Genomic DNA, 16,456 nt, shown 5'->3' with positions numbered 1-16,456 from the left:
CTTTTTTCTTCGCCTGTCAGAACCCTCATCTCCCCAATAAAACTTTGTTTTATTATTCTTACTTTTGTCATGATTGTTACGGAAGCCCTAAAGGGTCATACATACATACATTTAATTCCACCCGTTTTCCCGTGATAATGAGAAAAATATCTCGTTATCATGAGAAAACGATCTTTGTTATATCGAGATAACGAGATAATAAAAAAAAATGGCCGTTCTCGGCTTCCGTAGTCTTTTCAGGTGACGCACACTAATGTGTACATTATCTATAGCAAGGCATAAAGCTATTTCAGCCTGTGTCAGGCCTTGATTGAAGAGATATTGATTGAAGTGATGCGGTGATCTGTATTCTCCTGCTCCTCTGGCATTGCTACACTAAATGATGTTTCCTGCAATGATTTAATACGTTTTGTTTTCTCGAGATCTCAAATTAATTATCTCGTTATCACGGGAAAACGGAGGAAAATTATCTCATTATCACGGGAAAACAGGTGGAATAAAATGTATGTGTGTATGACTCTTTAGGGCTTCCGTAGATTGTTGTAAAATTTGTATGAGTTAATTTTTGTTCTCAACAATAAGAGCAAGGAAGATTAATTTTAATTAATCAAAACTGTTACACTCAGAGGTGACTCTAAATGCTAGTCAATGATGCACATAAGTAGATGTGCTGGAAGAAACATATTTAATTGGGGACCTGTGAAAAGTGTGTTAGTGTGTTAATTTACTGTATGTCACTGTGCTGGGGTTACCCAGTCATCATCTGTATGTGGGGCCTAGATGAGTTATGCTTGAGCTAAAGGGTGCAAAGGTATCGGTCCAAAGGGGAACCTTATCTGCAGCCCACCTGGGACAACCAGGTAGGTCCCACATTAACAAACCCAGGTGGATTGCCTATGTGGGTCTTAGTTGGATCACTATTGGGAAATGAGTGCATTGGCTCAGAATGGGGAACACAAATGGATGCAACTTGGGTCAACCAAATAGGTAAGATCATATTAGATGGATAGATGCTTTATTGTCATTGTAAGAACATAGTTTAAACCTGGTTGTAGGTGGGTCCCTCTGTGTCGAATGCAGCCCGAAGCCACCCCGGAAAAACACCCCCTCCTTTTGGGGGCTGTGAGTTACAATTAACACACCACAGTCTTTTTCTAATCTTTCACGAAGGACACAGGCTCCCTGCCAAACTGCTGATTACACCAAAGTTAGGGTGTAACCAGGTGGCAGCTATTGCCTGTGCTGGGCACGACCCAAAGTCGCCCCAGAAACCAACCAACCACTGAGGAAAGTAAAGATCTAGGGCTGTGGAGCTAGCATGCAACAGATCCCTGACAAAGTAGGACCGCTCAAGAGGAGGCACATGGGCCCATGGACAGATCTCTGGAAACTGGAACCTTTCTGCACCTCCTTCCACCTCTGAGTAGTATGGCATTCTCCCAACTGTGTGTGCATCCGATTTGGCTTTAAAACAGCACTCACCCAAGGAAGATATAAATGGTGCCATGACAAAGTATCCTAAAGAGGGAGAGACAGTGCCAACCACATAGGAAATCAACACTTTAAACCAAGTATGTGAGTGTGGGAGAAAAACCATGAACCAGTACGACAAGACACAGCCTCCTACAAAAGGCTGAGTCATTGGATATGACAGTATGGTGTAGGATTCCCCTGGTATACAAACATTTTTACACTTATAGTATGGTTGTAACAATAATCTTGCTTGTGTTGGTTGTCATGTGAACCTATTTCCATCTCAATACCACATCAAACATCTTAACTAAAACCAACCCGGCAGCTTGGGAACACCTCCTTGAAATGCTGTCTTGATGATCTCACTAAGCCACAGGGATGCTTAGGTGTACTCCAGGATCCTTTGACATTATTTTTTTGGGCATGGAGCCAGGAACAAAAAAGAACACCTCATACCACCACCATTCAACCATGAAGCAGGTTTGAATCATTTTGGCCTGTAGTTCAGTTACTCTTAAATCTTGAGGGTGCATAAAACTCATTGGACAGGGACTATATGGGCAATTAAGTGGCCTTTCTGCACCTTAGTCTGCTCTATATTTCTGGAGTTGGCAGCTGATAAGGCTGTTGTTAAGTCAGTTGAGTAAAGTTAAGGATGGAACAGAAACAATGTTGTGTGAACATGTCGGTCCAGCCATCCAGAGGGCTCATGGATGGGCTCACTACACAGCAAATGCCACTGGGACTGTGAACGGTTTGTATAAAAATATCTTTAAATGTATCTTTTTTTCAAAGAAAATTTTAATAATAATTTATCATTTTAATGTTTTATATAATCATATTGTTTCCTTCACCAAGGAGGTTATATTTTCACTCCTGTTTGTTTGTTGGTCTGTATGTCAGTTAGTTTGATTGTAAGCGTGATTGCACAAAACTGGGAGATGGGTCTATCATCACTTTCTTCACTATGTTACTTCCACTTTGTGAGATGGGACATTTTTCCCAATTTTCCCAGCAATGACGAAAAGGAATCTGGCATATTTAGGTAACTTAGCATTAAGTATCTTAATGCTTTTCATTTGTGTGTGTTTTGTTCATATCCTTTTTGTTTCTTGAATTGCAATGACAGTCTCTTTGCTTATTTATTTATAAAATTTTTATTTGTAATTTTTTTAACTGTCTATGAATGTGTGCAATGTGTTGAAACATGATCCATCTTTGACAAGGAATGCACTCTACTGAGTTTAATTCTTGTTTGAAATGTAAACATATAACAAAGTAGTGTAAAACAGAATAGTTAAGACCATGAAATGATGGGAAATGTATATCGCAAAATTTCATAATATATATATATATATATATATATATATATATATATATATATATATAAAGGGTTAAAATGTTCAAACATTTAATTTCAAAGCATATTTAATACCAGTTGTAGTTTTGTTATTCAATATCTCCATATGCCAAATCTGTATTTGAGAAAGATGTTTACGTTTGAAAATTTAAATTCGACAACCTTGGAAGTACAGATTAAAAACCTTGATTTAATTCTACAAAAATATAATATAAAGTATATGATTCACAGTTTCAGAGGATCCAAGTCTTGGTGGGACATATTCTGGGGTTGAACCTATGGGTCTACTGTGGAGCCTACAACCAGTTCCAGGCAGCAAACCTGGACTCAGGTAGGCCAAGGCTGGAGCTGTTCAAAATGACCAGCACTGATCTATATGATCAGTTTTTAGTATCCGAGTTAACTGTTTCCCATCAACCCTCAGACTGAGAAAGATGAACGTCCAGACTCCCATGGAGGTTGTCATCTCAGTGTACCAGGGGCAGCAGACTGAAGGGTTCATGGATCAGGTACCATTGGGCATTGTGTTGGTGGAGCGCTGGTACATGGCACCAGGTGTCTGCCGGATCCCAGTTACAGAGTGTGGACTCACTGGAACTATTTTCTTGCCCCCAGGTAGTTGTAAGATGATTTCCAGAAATTAAATAAAATGTCTTAGCTATAATAGATAAATAACAAATAAATAATAGTTAAATATAAAACAAAAGTTAAAATTGTCATCAACCTGCTTTTCTTTTTTGTCCCCATGTTAGCCTTAGCTGATGAATAGGTTAGCATCATCATCAGTTGCAGCAGGTCAACTTACAACACCACAGGAGACATTGTACCATGTGCATTAGGATTGTTTTGCTGTAATCTAGTGGACATCAGTAGTCATTCTATGCTTCAACCAACTCAACACAAGTCTCTGCCAACTTACTTTTTGGGGTCGGGGGCTGAACATTTTGGCACAACCTTTGACAGTGTGAGGATCATTGAAGGTACCTGGGCTATGGTGGGAGGTGGTGGATAGGCATACATTTATATTCACTTCTCTACTGAAGTCACTAGCCTTAACTGCATTAACCTCTCTATACTATTCGGTCATAACAACATCTTCCTAGACATTAACTAGTTGGGTGAAGATGCCATTTGTCCCAAAAGCTCTGCTGCTGAATTGTTCACCATGAAGTAGATGATTATGTCACAGAATAAAAGAAAAGAAAGATTTGGAGGTCACCAAAATCATAATGGTTCATCCTCTTGCCACCACTGACATCAAGATATTCTTGACTGAACCATACTGATTGACCAACAGGCTAAAACTGCCATTGTCATCCATAACCATACATGTTGCTATCAAGGCCAATACAAATACATGTATCAACGTGGGTTGGGGGAGGTTACCGCTGGGTTTTGTTTTGAACACCGAGCCCTAACCCAAACACAAATTCTGCCACTGAAAACTGCTGAACCCAACTACCTGTAACCTGCAGACATTTGATAAACCATGATTGTTTCCACAAAGATTCTTTAGTCAGGTATAAATCTGGCAAATGAGTCAATACAATATTCAAGGTAGACAAGCAACCCACATGAAAGTTTGGCTGTAGCAATATGGAGCCTTCAAAGGGAAATGGAGGTGAATGATGTCAACGATAGATGACACAATCTAAATCTAATCTAGGACCTGGACCTTTCCCCGGCATCCTTGACCTGTGGGGTGGTGGAGGGTTGTTGGTAGAGTGCCGTGCAGCTCTGATGGCCTCCCATGGCTTTGCCTGCCTGGCCCTTGACTACCTGAAAATCCCCCAGGAAACAGGAAAGATGGTGGACAATTAGTATTTTGAGGTAAAATCCAATCCCAAAAAGTAGTATTTATAAGTAGTATAAAGTACACACATACTGTACATATCAGTAATATGTGTCAAGTTTATCATTGATGGTTTTTGAAGAGGGTTTGAATCAAGGGAACCTGGATTTGACATTTAAAGACATTTGACCACTCACTTCTTTGGTTCTCAGTTTTTCATAAACCCCCTACCAGTCTGAGGTGATTCATCCCAAAATGTTAAGTGAAATGTCTGAATTGCATCATCCAGGTAATGGTTATCCAAGAAGTTAAATAGAGAGCAACTTGACCTGAAGATACTGATTCTAGAAGACAATAAGTAACTTGGTTTAAAATAAAACTAGTTTCCAGACTTGCACATCCAGCAGACACAGAGCAGTAGTTTAATCTCTCAAGTTATCGTATGCACTCAAAATATTATTGGGTGTGTATGAATGATTGAATTCACAGCTTCTCAAAAAAAACATATTCTAGCTAAATGTGTCAGAAAAAAGTAGCAAATCAAGGTTTTGAGGACTATTTTTAGAAGCATTAGACGTTTTGAGCAGTGGGGTGCCTTGGTACCTAAGATGTGCCATTGAACAGTTTAATGTTTGTTTCTGCTGTAGACGGCCTATAGGGTCCTGCAGCAGCATCCTCGGGTGCTTGGCAGCAGGATCGCCATGTTGGGTTTTTCCCTGGGCAGCAGTGTTACCCTAAAAATGGCAGTTTATTCCAAAGTCATAAAGGTAAGACAACTATTCAACTGAAACTGAAGAACTTGTAAAGTTTTAATTCATTTTTATTGGTGCATTGTCATAAAACTTTAAATGTTTTCTTTATGAACTCAAATAAAAGAGACAGTGCCAACCACATAGGAAATCAACACTTTAAACCAAGTATGTGAGTGTGGGAGAAAAACAATGAACCAGTACGACAAGACACAGCCTCCTACAAAAGGCTGAGTCATTGGATATGACAGTATGGTGTAGGATTCCCCTGGTATACAAACATTTTTACACTTATAGTATGGTTGTAACAATAATCTTGCTTGTGTTGGTTGTCATGTGAACCTATTTCTTACCTATAACCTATAACTTTAAATGTTTTCTTTATGAACTCAAATAAAACTGGTTTAAACATTAACTCTGATAGACAACCAAACCATTTTGACTCTCGTCAACTCGATCTTTGACAATTATCCAGTTAATTATATTAATTAACTGTTTTTCAGATTTACAGTGGGAGACTTCTGTCTGTGTGTGTGATTTCTTAGCTCAGGTGTGCAGTGTGTATTAGTGGGAGTCATGTGCAGCCTGCAGATGGATCTATGGCAGACATCTTTGGTTACTGGAGCAAGTATGTTATTCTGTTATGCACACACACACACACCCATCATTTTGTTCGATGTAGATTTGAGTTTTCTTAGGATATAGAACTGTACGTTTTTGAACAATAGCCATACATTTCTTCTTTGTGAGATACACCAGGGTTTTTCTCTTGGATAATCCTCCACAGTGTTGTTGATTGAGTCGTGATGTTTTACGAAGAAAAAAAAACAACCTGGAGAACATTGCCTGTGCTGTCATGTACATTTTTCTTTTTACTTTACTTCCTCCCAAAAAATTACTTATTTATTAAAGTGGAGCTGTATCATAGCTGAGACTTGGTAATCCATCCATTATCATACTATGCATTCTTTTATTTCAAATTGAGGTACCCACCCTGTCATGCATGTTCCAGACCTGTCTGGATGGTCTGGACTGTATTGAATATATATGCCTTGCTTGGAGTATTAACCAACAAGAAAAGTATTAATATGCTTATTTACTGCCTCATTGACAATATTAGATAAAACATTGTCTTTGGTTTGTGTCCGACCAGAAATGCTTCAAACATTCGCTTCAACGAGGAGAACCAGATGATTTCCCGTGATCTGCTATTGCCCATCCCCACTGACCCCTCACTCAAAGTGGATGTAAGTGTAAAAAAAAGTAAATTATTATAATGCTTCATCTCAAATACATTATTACTGGTTTTGCACTAATTAAGTTAATTTAACTGACTAATATCAAAGTCACTTTAACATTATCTTACAAGCAATTCATTTCTTATGAAGCACTATTAATCAATCTCTTTGAGCTGCATTTCTTGTATGAAAAATGCTGTACAAAGTCTGAGTTTATTATTATTGTTATTATTAGTATCAGTAAAATCACGACAGTTTTTGAGTAGACACAAGTTCTACATACCCAAATCTACATTATCTCCACAGCACCGTGAACCATGCAAAATGGTGTGAAATTAGTTTGGGACATTTCCATCTGCAGAGACCATCATTATCATTCAAATGGTTTATACCCTCAAAGAAAAATCCACAAAAACAATGAAAGACCTATGTCAACTGTATTGCGCAACCCAAATCTTCATCACAAGTTACCATTTTCAGTGTAGGTTACAAGCTCGGGGTTGTTGTTTGGCAAAGGGGGCTTTAAAAAAGAGGCTCAAAGATATGGAAGTCTCACATCTGCAGCCTACATCCAGTAAATCAGATTCATTCATCCTTTTTTATATCAAGGATATTTTTTATATTTACATTTTTATCCTTTGTTCTTTGTTGGGTTGTTTGTATTCATGAATTGTCAAATTATCTCAACAGTTCCCCACCACTAAACATACACTGATCACAAAAATCCATAGAAAACATTGTGGAGTTGCCTATTTACACAAATAAGTTATAAATAAAAACACAGGAGAAGGGCACTATTTATTGTTTTTTTAATGCTGGAATCTTAACAACACATGCAGAACACTAAGCACCTTATTGCACATGCAATAATATGTAACTACAATGCAAAATAATAATATTCACTATAATGTGGATAAATGTCCCTTGGGTGATTGTTGCTGGTGTTTGCCTCTGAGCAGGTGGGACGACTCCAGTGTCCTCTGTTGCTGGTTGTTGGTGAGGATGATCAGAACTGGCCAGCCTACGAGTCTGCGATGGATGTGAGTTGACTGACATGACGGCATCTTGTGCTAATTACAAGTTAGCTCCAGACATTTTAGGTTGGGTAGAAAGTCAACGGAAAATGTAAGAAGTTAAGATGAATTGTAATTGTTAGGGTTAGGGTTGGGGTTACAGAGTCACAGCAAGAATAAAAATGTATGAAGGATGACATAGCTATAGTTGTTGGGGGTGTTTTCTGTAGTACATTTCCATCCACTAGTTTTATGTACATTTTTAATTTGTACATTCAATTGAAAAAAACAAAAAATGTAATAACAGGTTAACATCTAACTCGATCCTCTGTAAACATTTTCCAGCTGACGGTTAATAGAGTGGGAGCAAATCAAGGATGCAAATATAGACCTCTATATAGACAACTATAGTTTAAAGACACTGTTAGCCAATGCAGATCTGCGAGCTAAAGCAATATGTCCAGTTTTTCTTGTCACTTATTTGGCTGCAGCTGCCATGTCCAATAACAAATGAAAAGTGTGGATTAGTTGGAGTCCTCTAATTCTTGTTGTATTTTTAATAGAATGATAAGAAGGTGATTATGTAATTAAAGGCTTAAAATATGCAAATAGAAATTCAGATTACATTTTGTAACATTTGGGTGGAATCATAGCTAATGTTCTGCCAACTAAAGCATGAGATACAGCAAATAATTTATCCACAACGTCCAAGGTCTATAGCAGTTAGGAACCAGTGGTACACAATGTTCCTCAGGAGATAGGGTTGTCCTATTGTGGAATTTTAATTGCTTGAATATTCATTTCTCCCCCTGTTAACTAATTTATATGTTTTGGATGACCGTTGAAGAAACCACAAAGATATTGTTTTTTTATATTGTAATAATGCCATACCATAATGATATAATTATGATGTCATTTATACCATAAAACAATTGAACAGATCATGCATTTCTTAACTATGACGTCATTTTCAACATTATTCTACCATCTGATCATCAATTGTTTTTCAATCTAAATAAAAGTTGTGTTTATAGTTCTGGAAAAATGCATATTTGAACTTTATACATGAACGGTGTCATTTTCTTACTTTTCTGTGACTTCTTCATGACTGTACTTATTATTTCATGGAAAATGTGCATTACAGAGGGTAGTTTTATCACATACAAGCTGTTTTCAGACATGACCTGTCGCCCTTTCACACATGCACAATGCAGTGGGAGGTTCTCTGCACGGACGCATTAACAACTGCAACAAATTCTGTTGCAGGTAGAGACAGGAAGTGACTTCACACTAGGGGGCCAGGCGGAGAAAGTCTGAAGATAATCCGGAGTCTGTCACTCACACATTTGCGTTCACGCATGCACCTCTTCAGGAGAAAGTGCGGAGAATCTCCAAAGATCAGTGCATGTCAGAGAGCAGCTACACACACATGTTAACAGAACACCACATTCATTCCCCTGGAATTAAGTGTGCTTTAAAAGGTGATGTTTTGCACGACTGCTTTTTGCCTAACTTGAAGTAAAGTGACGGGTGAGGGTTAGAATGATTCAGTTACACATTAACACGTTTCACTTTTTCCCAGATTCAGGAGATGATGGAGCAGGCGGGGAACAGCCACCTGCTGACCACACTGTTGTACCAGAACACCGGTCACCTGATCGAACCTCCATACACACCCCACACCCGAACCAGCATTTTCAGATTGCTTGTCACAAGGGAGATGTGTAAGTTAATCTTTCAACTTGGAAGGTGTAAACACTGCGAAAGTCAGAGTTGATTTATGGATATGCTCAAGGACTCAGGACTTCAGCCTCCGTCAACTGTGTGAATCAGGTGACTTCATTCTTTAAAGGCAAAATGTGATGGTGGAAAAATAAGTAATAAGTACTGCTCCCAAACTTCCCAAACTGGACACTCTCCTCACCACCACACCATGCAAAGGGAATGTTTTTGAATTTGTGCCGAGGATGCTGACAGCTCTCGATTGGATTGCTTGAAATTCAAAGTACCAGAGCCCTGTATTCCCAGTGTGCTCCCCACAGGATCCCACAGAGAACACACAAATATCCCTTCTCCAAGCCCACAACAGTCATCACGAAGACAGTCATACTGCCATGACCCCGGCAGCACCCCAGTCTGCTCCCCCTCAATCCAAGGTTCAAGAATCAGTTATTTCCAGGGCCCTGGACTAGACTTTCATGAGGAGTCTGAGCAGTGTGATCTCATCCCCATGAGGTGAGGTTTCCCTAAAGTCTTCAGATTTTGGCTCATCCACAGAATACAGGACAGGTTCAGGAAATCCTCAAAATACTATTTCCACTGCCACACAATGGAGGTCAGCATCTAACTGACTAAACACAAGCCCTGCTTTCCTGAATCGCAGGAATTATTATTGAGGAATTATTGGCAGTAATGGTAGAGTATCTGAGTAGACATATTGTTTATCAGCCACCACGATTGGGATACACCATTATAATCCATCATCACGATCCACTGCCGCCAACCTGCAGAGTTGTAAATGACTTACTGCTGGAGCCTGATAATAAGGAATTATAATAATCAAGTCTGGATGTGACAAAGGCGTGAGCTAGATGTTACTTAAGTGAAAGAAGGCGGTCCTAGAAATTAGTTGTGTGTGAGTGAGAGCCATTCATAATGTATCTCTACAGTGTTTAGGGCCAAGTATTAGAACCTCTGTTTTATCTGAGTATAATAAGAGAAAATTGTGGGCCAGGTTTTTATGACCTTGAGACATGCTTGATAAGTATAACTGGTTGTCATCCACATAGCAGTGGAAATTTACAGTGTGTGCTGATAATGTTTCTCAGTGGAAGCATATATAATGAGAATAAAATTGGGCCTAGCACAGAACCCTATGGAACACCGTGGTTTACTTTGGTGTGCACAGATGGCTCATCATTAATTTGCACAAATTGGAATCGAGCTGAGAAAATGTTAGGCCACTTTAGGGCGATTCTTTTCATACCAATTAACTGTGACTTTTGCCAAGGCTGTCTGCTGTGATGAGCTCTAAACCCTGACTGAAAGTCTTCATATACATTACTTTCCTGGAGGAACTCACACAGCTGATTGGCTACAACCTTCTCGAGGATTTTAGACAGGAAGTGGAGGTTGGATAATGGTCTGTAGTTGGCTAAAACCTCCAGGTCCAGGGTGTGTTTTTTTAGAAGGGGTTTGATTATCTTAAAGGAATGTGGTACATATCCTGATGATAACGATAGATTGATTATATTCAGTAAAGTAATATTACTTAGGGGCAGAATTTCTTTAAGTAATTTTGTAGGAATGGGATCTAAGATACAGATTGTGGGTTTAGAAGATGAGATTGTTGTGGTCAGCTGATCAAGGGTGATCAGAGAGAAGCTGTTAAAGTAATTGGAAGGATTCTCAGCTGTTTCTGAGATTTCTGTGCTTGATGGTGTATTAGTGTCAACTGAGGGCAGGAGATTGTAGATTTTATTTCTAATAGTTAGAATCTTATCATTAAAGAAGGTCATGGGTTCGATGGAGGTGTGACTCTCTGTCAGCCTGGCCACACTGCTGAAGAGAAACCTGGGGTTGTTTTTATTTTCCTCTATTAATGTGGAGTAGTGAGCAGCTCTGCAGTAAGCAGCTGTTGACAGCTCAGCTCCTCTCCAAGACATTTGGCTGCAGATCTCCCCCCATAGAACTATTTCCCAGGGGGAACCCACCAGGGTCTCCAACATGGAGAGTTCAGCCGCTCTCTGGTTGTGGTTCTAAAGCCTGTGCTATATGTAGAAGTGAAGCCAAATATATCTATGGCTGTGATGTGGCACTACACACCCCTAGCACTGTGATTCCTGGGCTTAGCATACCCAGACTGGCCTTACCTACTGCCTGGCCTCACCATACAATCCACATGCCTTTGCCACATGGTCCCACATGATAATGATTCCATGTTGAAGTTTCAGACAGAGCCTGACCAGGTCCCTTTGTGGCCCAGACACCAGAAGGTTGCTCCAGCTAGATCCCACAGCAATTATTAACTGTTTCTGACTGACTGTTTCATAAGTTACTATGAATCACTCTTAGCCTGGCCACTTCAATTGGTCTAATTTGCCCTAGGTTCCCAGGAGAAACCCAAACCCTTCCACCGTCGTATGGTGGGGGTTGCCCAGGATGGAAAAGATTTAATCAATGGATTATGTTTATTGTCCACTAATCCATCGATTCAGCTGACTTGTTGGGATAGTCCCAATAAGCAATCCAACTACATAAAGATCTCTAATACTCGACTTGACTTTTAGATGGCATTTTTTCTTATGTGGATTAGTAACTAATAAAACCTAATATGATCTAGTGCTGTATTGTATACTTTATTGGAGCAATGAAATCAGGATTTCAATTTTAAGTTGAGATTCTTATGGTTATATCTGTAATGTTGGCAGAGAACAAGCTTGGCAAACAGGAGTTTGCAATAGATCAATAATGAAAATGTCCTGATTCTGTAATAAGTGTTTAGAGTTAATAAACCCAAAGTCATATGGTCTTTATAAAAGTGATGCCAAGATTAACATTTAAAAATTTTAGGTTGAAATGTCAAAAATCCTCTGTAGACCAAACTCTCACCATCTCACGACTTACTAATGCTGGCTCATTCAATATAATGAATCAAAGTACAGACCATCCTTGCTCCTTCCATTTAGTTCTACTAGTGCAGTACCTGTTTTCAACTTCCCTGTTTGCTTGATCTGTGGTTATGCTCCAGAGTCTACTCAAGAATGAATCTGTCATTAGTGAGTCCTCCTTAAACAGTTCTGTAATATCCCTCCACTTTTTATTGTTTGTGTGCAACAGTCTATGATGCATAGTGAAGTTAACCCCTCCACCACCACCACGGCTGTGGATGATTTCTACCAGCTGACTGTGTCTGTTGCTTGTTGTCTTTGCAGCAATGATCTTGTGGGGTGGAGAGATGGTGTCTCATTGTCATGCTCAGGAAGATGCCTGGAGGAAGATACTACACTTCCTGCGGGAGAATCTGTACGGAAACAATAACCCTGCAACAACCTCATCATCACACCTCTAACAGAGATCTGCTAAAGAACTGGAGTGTATTTCTGTACAAAGGTTCCCACGTATTAGATTTAACACTGCTTCAAGTCTAACCTTGTCTTTGCTGGCTCTGTGTAACCTATTACAATCACATATTTCTGCTAAATATTGGTTTCACTTCATTTCAATGAAAATCAACCTGCACAACACTTTGACACTTGCTGCAGAGAGGCAATCCATAATTGTTAAGAGAAGTTTTTTTTCTTAAATGTTTTGTTGCTGTGATGCAGTAGTGCTGAACCCAGTTACTGAGATATCAACACTGCCTGATGAGAAGGAAGTGTAATGAAGTGCAGTTCTTCAATGTAAATGATTTATACATCAACATAAACAAATTATGCTTTAGAACATTACAGCACATTCATATTATTAATATGCCATAATATACAAGTAATATGAATAAACACAAACATATTTGCACCATAAATTATCATAATTAAATATTGAGATGTATCTACGTGTATGCCAAAACTCATTGAACCAACAGGTTCACATCAAATACCAAACAAACGTAAGTATTGTCTTATGTCTGTATTGATGACCTTCATTTAAACCCTGGTAAAGCTGATTAATCCAATGTCTCTGTGCCACTTTGAAATTATTCCTGACAGTGGGGTTACACAAGAAAACCTTTGGTGTGATTTGGACACAGGATACTTTAAATATGAATAAAAGAGTAAATAAACAGACGACCAGCGCAGCGGAGCAGTGTGTCTTTTTCTACGTCCTCTGACAAACCACAGCAGCAGTCAGTAACTGGGTCAAACCACGGGTGAAAACCACCAATTAGCTATTTGGATAATTATTATTATTATTATTGGACTGAGAGACACATGGCAGGAACTTTTATAGAATGAATTTTTCAGAAAAAGGTGCTCTAGCATGATTTTCTATTAAATAATAGTTAATTCTTCACTCTTTATATCGTCTAGATTTGCCACTGCCTGTTTATATCTTTTAATTACTTATATTTTTTATATTTTATATTTCATGTTTAATGCTGTTTGCACCGGGGATTAGAGGGAAACACTATTTCAGTTCTCTGTATGTCCTGCACATATGGCATTATTGATAATAAAGCAGACGTGACTTGACTGTTTCACCAAAGTCCAGTGAATGTTATGGAGGTATTTGCTGCAGCAGCCTGCAGTGACTTTGTTTGTCCGCTGGGTGGCATCCAGCCTCCATGTCTGCTGCCTGACCCCAGCAGCTCCTCTCTCCGTCAGGCTGCACAGTGACGCTCATTAACTTCATGTTAGTGCACGAGGCGCACACGCGTTCATCCTCTCCGCAGCCGGAGCGCACTTTGTTGCCCTCTCCATCAAGACCAGCACCACATGCGGTCTCTGCTCAGACCTGAGGCCACTTCTGTGACTGGGGAGTTTGATGAGACCCTCAGAGTCTGAAGTTAGCTGGTGCAAAGGAACCTGGGAGCCTCCCGTGTTTCCTGTGACGCACCGCACCGCGCACTCCGGAGACCTGCGACAGGCGCGTCCGTGACTCCAGTCCTCCGGAACCTACCGACCCTGGTGTGTGTCTGTTCCTGCACAGTGATCCGAGTTGGCTGCTGTCTCTGGTGGGGAGAAGGACCTGGGTTCCGAACCGGTAGTTCGAACCAAAACCCCCGCAGGTGATCCGGAGCGTCAGAAACCTGCGGTTCAGAAGAATGTACAACTTCTCTGTGGTGACCAGAGGCTGCGCTGCTCTGAGAGGCAAAGTGGATTTGATGAGTTAATGACTGAGATATGGTGCAAGGATGCTGATGCGGAGCCAGATCGAATCCCCGCGGACACATTTGGAGGAGATGCTGTGGTGACGTGACAAACAGCTGGAGTCAGAAAACATCTGTGTGACCTGTGACACTGAGAGTGAACAGCTGCTCCTGCTGCGGAGAGAAAGGTACCTGAACACAACTGGGAACGTGTCTAATATTACTGAACAGTCTCAGTTGTTTTTTTATTAATTCTGTTAGATTATTATTCTATATTATCACCCAGATTCTCATGGTGTCGATCAGTGAAATGAATGAATCAACTTGAAACTATCGATCACAGACTGCTGGATGGATCTCAGCTTTTGTGTCTCAGACAATTAAAGTGTGTTTGCGAATCCAATTTGGATGCTATCATGCACACACGCGCACCACTCAGTGTCGGTGTGTGTGTGTGTGTGTGTGTGTGTGTGTGTGTGTGTGTAATTGAGGAAGTTGCTCTTTGTGCTCGTGCGTGTTTTTGATGTTTATTGTCGTAAACGTTGGCTCGGTGCGGAATCTGCTTCAAATGTGTGTGCGTAGATCAAACCGAATACCCACATGCACGCGCGTTTAGGGAAGTCATAGAGAATGGATATGGTTGGCTTCTGCAAATTTGCATGTGTTTTATGTTTGCCTGAGGACGAATGTGCATATTTGAGCAATTATATTGAAGATTTGAAAAGGAGAGTGAGGGCTGCACAAGAGAAGGGGAGAGGAAAACAAATGTAATCCTGCATCATCCAATGAGAGCTGAGTGCCTATTTACTTTTCTGCCATCAGATCATCCTCCAGTCAGAGCTTGACATTTACTGAAGAATCATAAGAATGAAAGAAACCCACAGTTTGGTGATAAAGCTCTCTTTCCGTCTTTCACGTCATCAACTTCAAACTTAGCATCTGTACTTCTGAGGAACCTGGGAAGTGCGATGTTGATCTTGAAGTTGTTTGCATGGGTTTTTTCTCGAGACCCTAATCCTAAACCCTCCCATTCACTTTAAACTGTATATTTCACTCGCTGTGATGTCACTGGTAGCTGAACTTCATATAATCTCCTGGCATTCTCCGAAGGGGCTTTATGTGAGTGCTCAAATGTCCAAGTGAGAGGCTCCTTTCTCCGGAGGTTCTCCGTTCAGCCCCGTAGCAATAACTCACTGCAAGCGAGTGAGTGTGTTGATGAAATAAAAAGAAAATAGATATCACTGGATGAAAAAGCGGAGCCACGAAGAGGACAGTGACGAAGATATTAAAAGAGCGTTTGGTGTTAAGGGCAGACACCAGATTTGATATGCTGTTAACAAAAAGACATGATCTCAGCAGCGAAATTAACAGATTGCGTCCGGCCCCACCCCTCACCTGAACGCTCCAGAGATTTCTGTGCTGTTGTGAACGTGTCTGAGCGGAGAATCTCCTGCTGTGTTGTTCATGTGGGAGAAAGTTCCAGACCCAATCAAGCAGACATTCTCTGGAGGTCATGTCTGTAAACGGCTTTAGACACTTTGATGATCTGCCTTAATTAATGTGATGTTTGACTACTTCTTCTTGTCAAAATGGCTGCTGCCAAAAGGCTCAGTTTGACTGTATGAATCTCTTTGACTAAGGTTATTTTTCCTGCCTGGTTTGACGTCCTGCTATTTAGCCTGTCATGAAAATAAGTAAAGAGCCATGTGCAACAATAATCATCTTACAGGTTTAAATTAGTAGCAGTCATATTCCTTTTCTTCCCAATTCATTTCTGCAATAAAAATGTCAGATGTTTTTGAATAGCTTGTACTAGCAAAACATGTTACTCAAGCCATCAGAAACTCGTACAGGTTAATCAGGGCCTGCAGAACATTTTCAAGTCTGACTTTGAGAGACTCACTCAGATGAAGTGGGATTTAGTGGATAATGTGAATGAGGCCTAACTGGCTTGCTCCTTTCACTCCACGCTTTCAGGAGTCAGCATTGTAGTGACAACTTGCCTTGTGAAAAATCTTAGTTC

The 16,456-nt window shown here is 40.1% G+C and overlaps 1 protein-coding gene and 1 pseudogene across 1 annotated transcript in view; both read left to right on the top strand.

Annotated features, from left to right (window-relative positions):
- Positions 1-76: 76 nt before the first annotated feature.
- Positions 77-12,828, top strand: LOC109624705 (peroxisomal succinyl-coenzyme A thioesterase-like; annotated as a pseudogene).
- Positions 12,829-13,972: 1,144 nt separating this feature from the next.
- Positions 13,973-16,456, top strand: part of grm8b (glutamate receptor, metabotropic 8b) — a 120,094-nt gene continuing 117,610 nt past the window's right edge. Inside the window, exon 1 of the mRNA XM_069528450.1 lies at positions 13,973-14,621. The gene's annotated coding sequence lies outside the window, so the exon portion shown is untranslated. The remainder of the gene's footprint in view (positions 14,622-16,456) is intronic.

This window comes from Paralichthys olivaceus, chromosome 7, assembly GCF_024713975.1.
Source record: "Paralichthys olivaceus isolate ysfri-2021 chromosome 7, ASM2471397v2, whole genome shotgun sequence".
Classification (NCBI taxonomy): Eukaryota; Metazoa; Chordata; class Actinopteri; order Pleuronectiformes; family Paralichthyidae; genus Paralichthys; species Paralichthys olivaceus.
The sequence above is the reverse complement of the archived record's forward strand: the minus strand, read 5'-3'. Positions and strand labels throughout refer to the sequence as shown.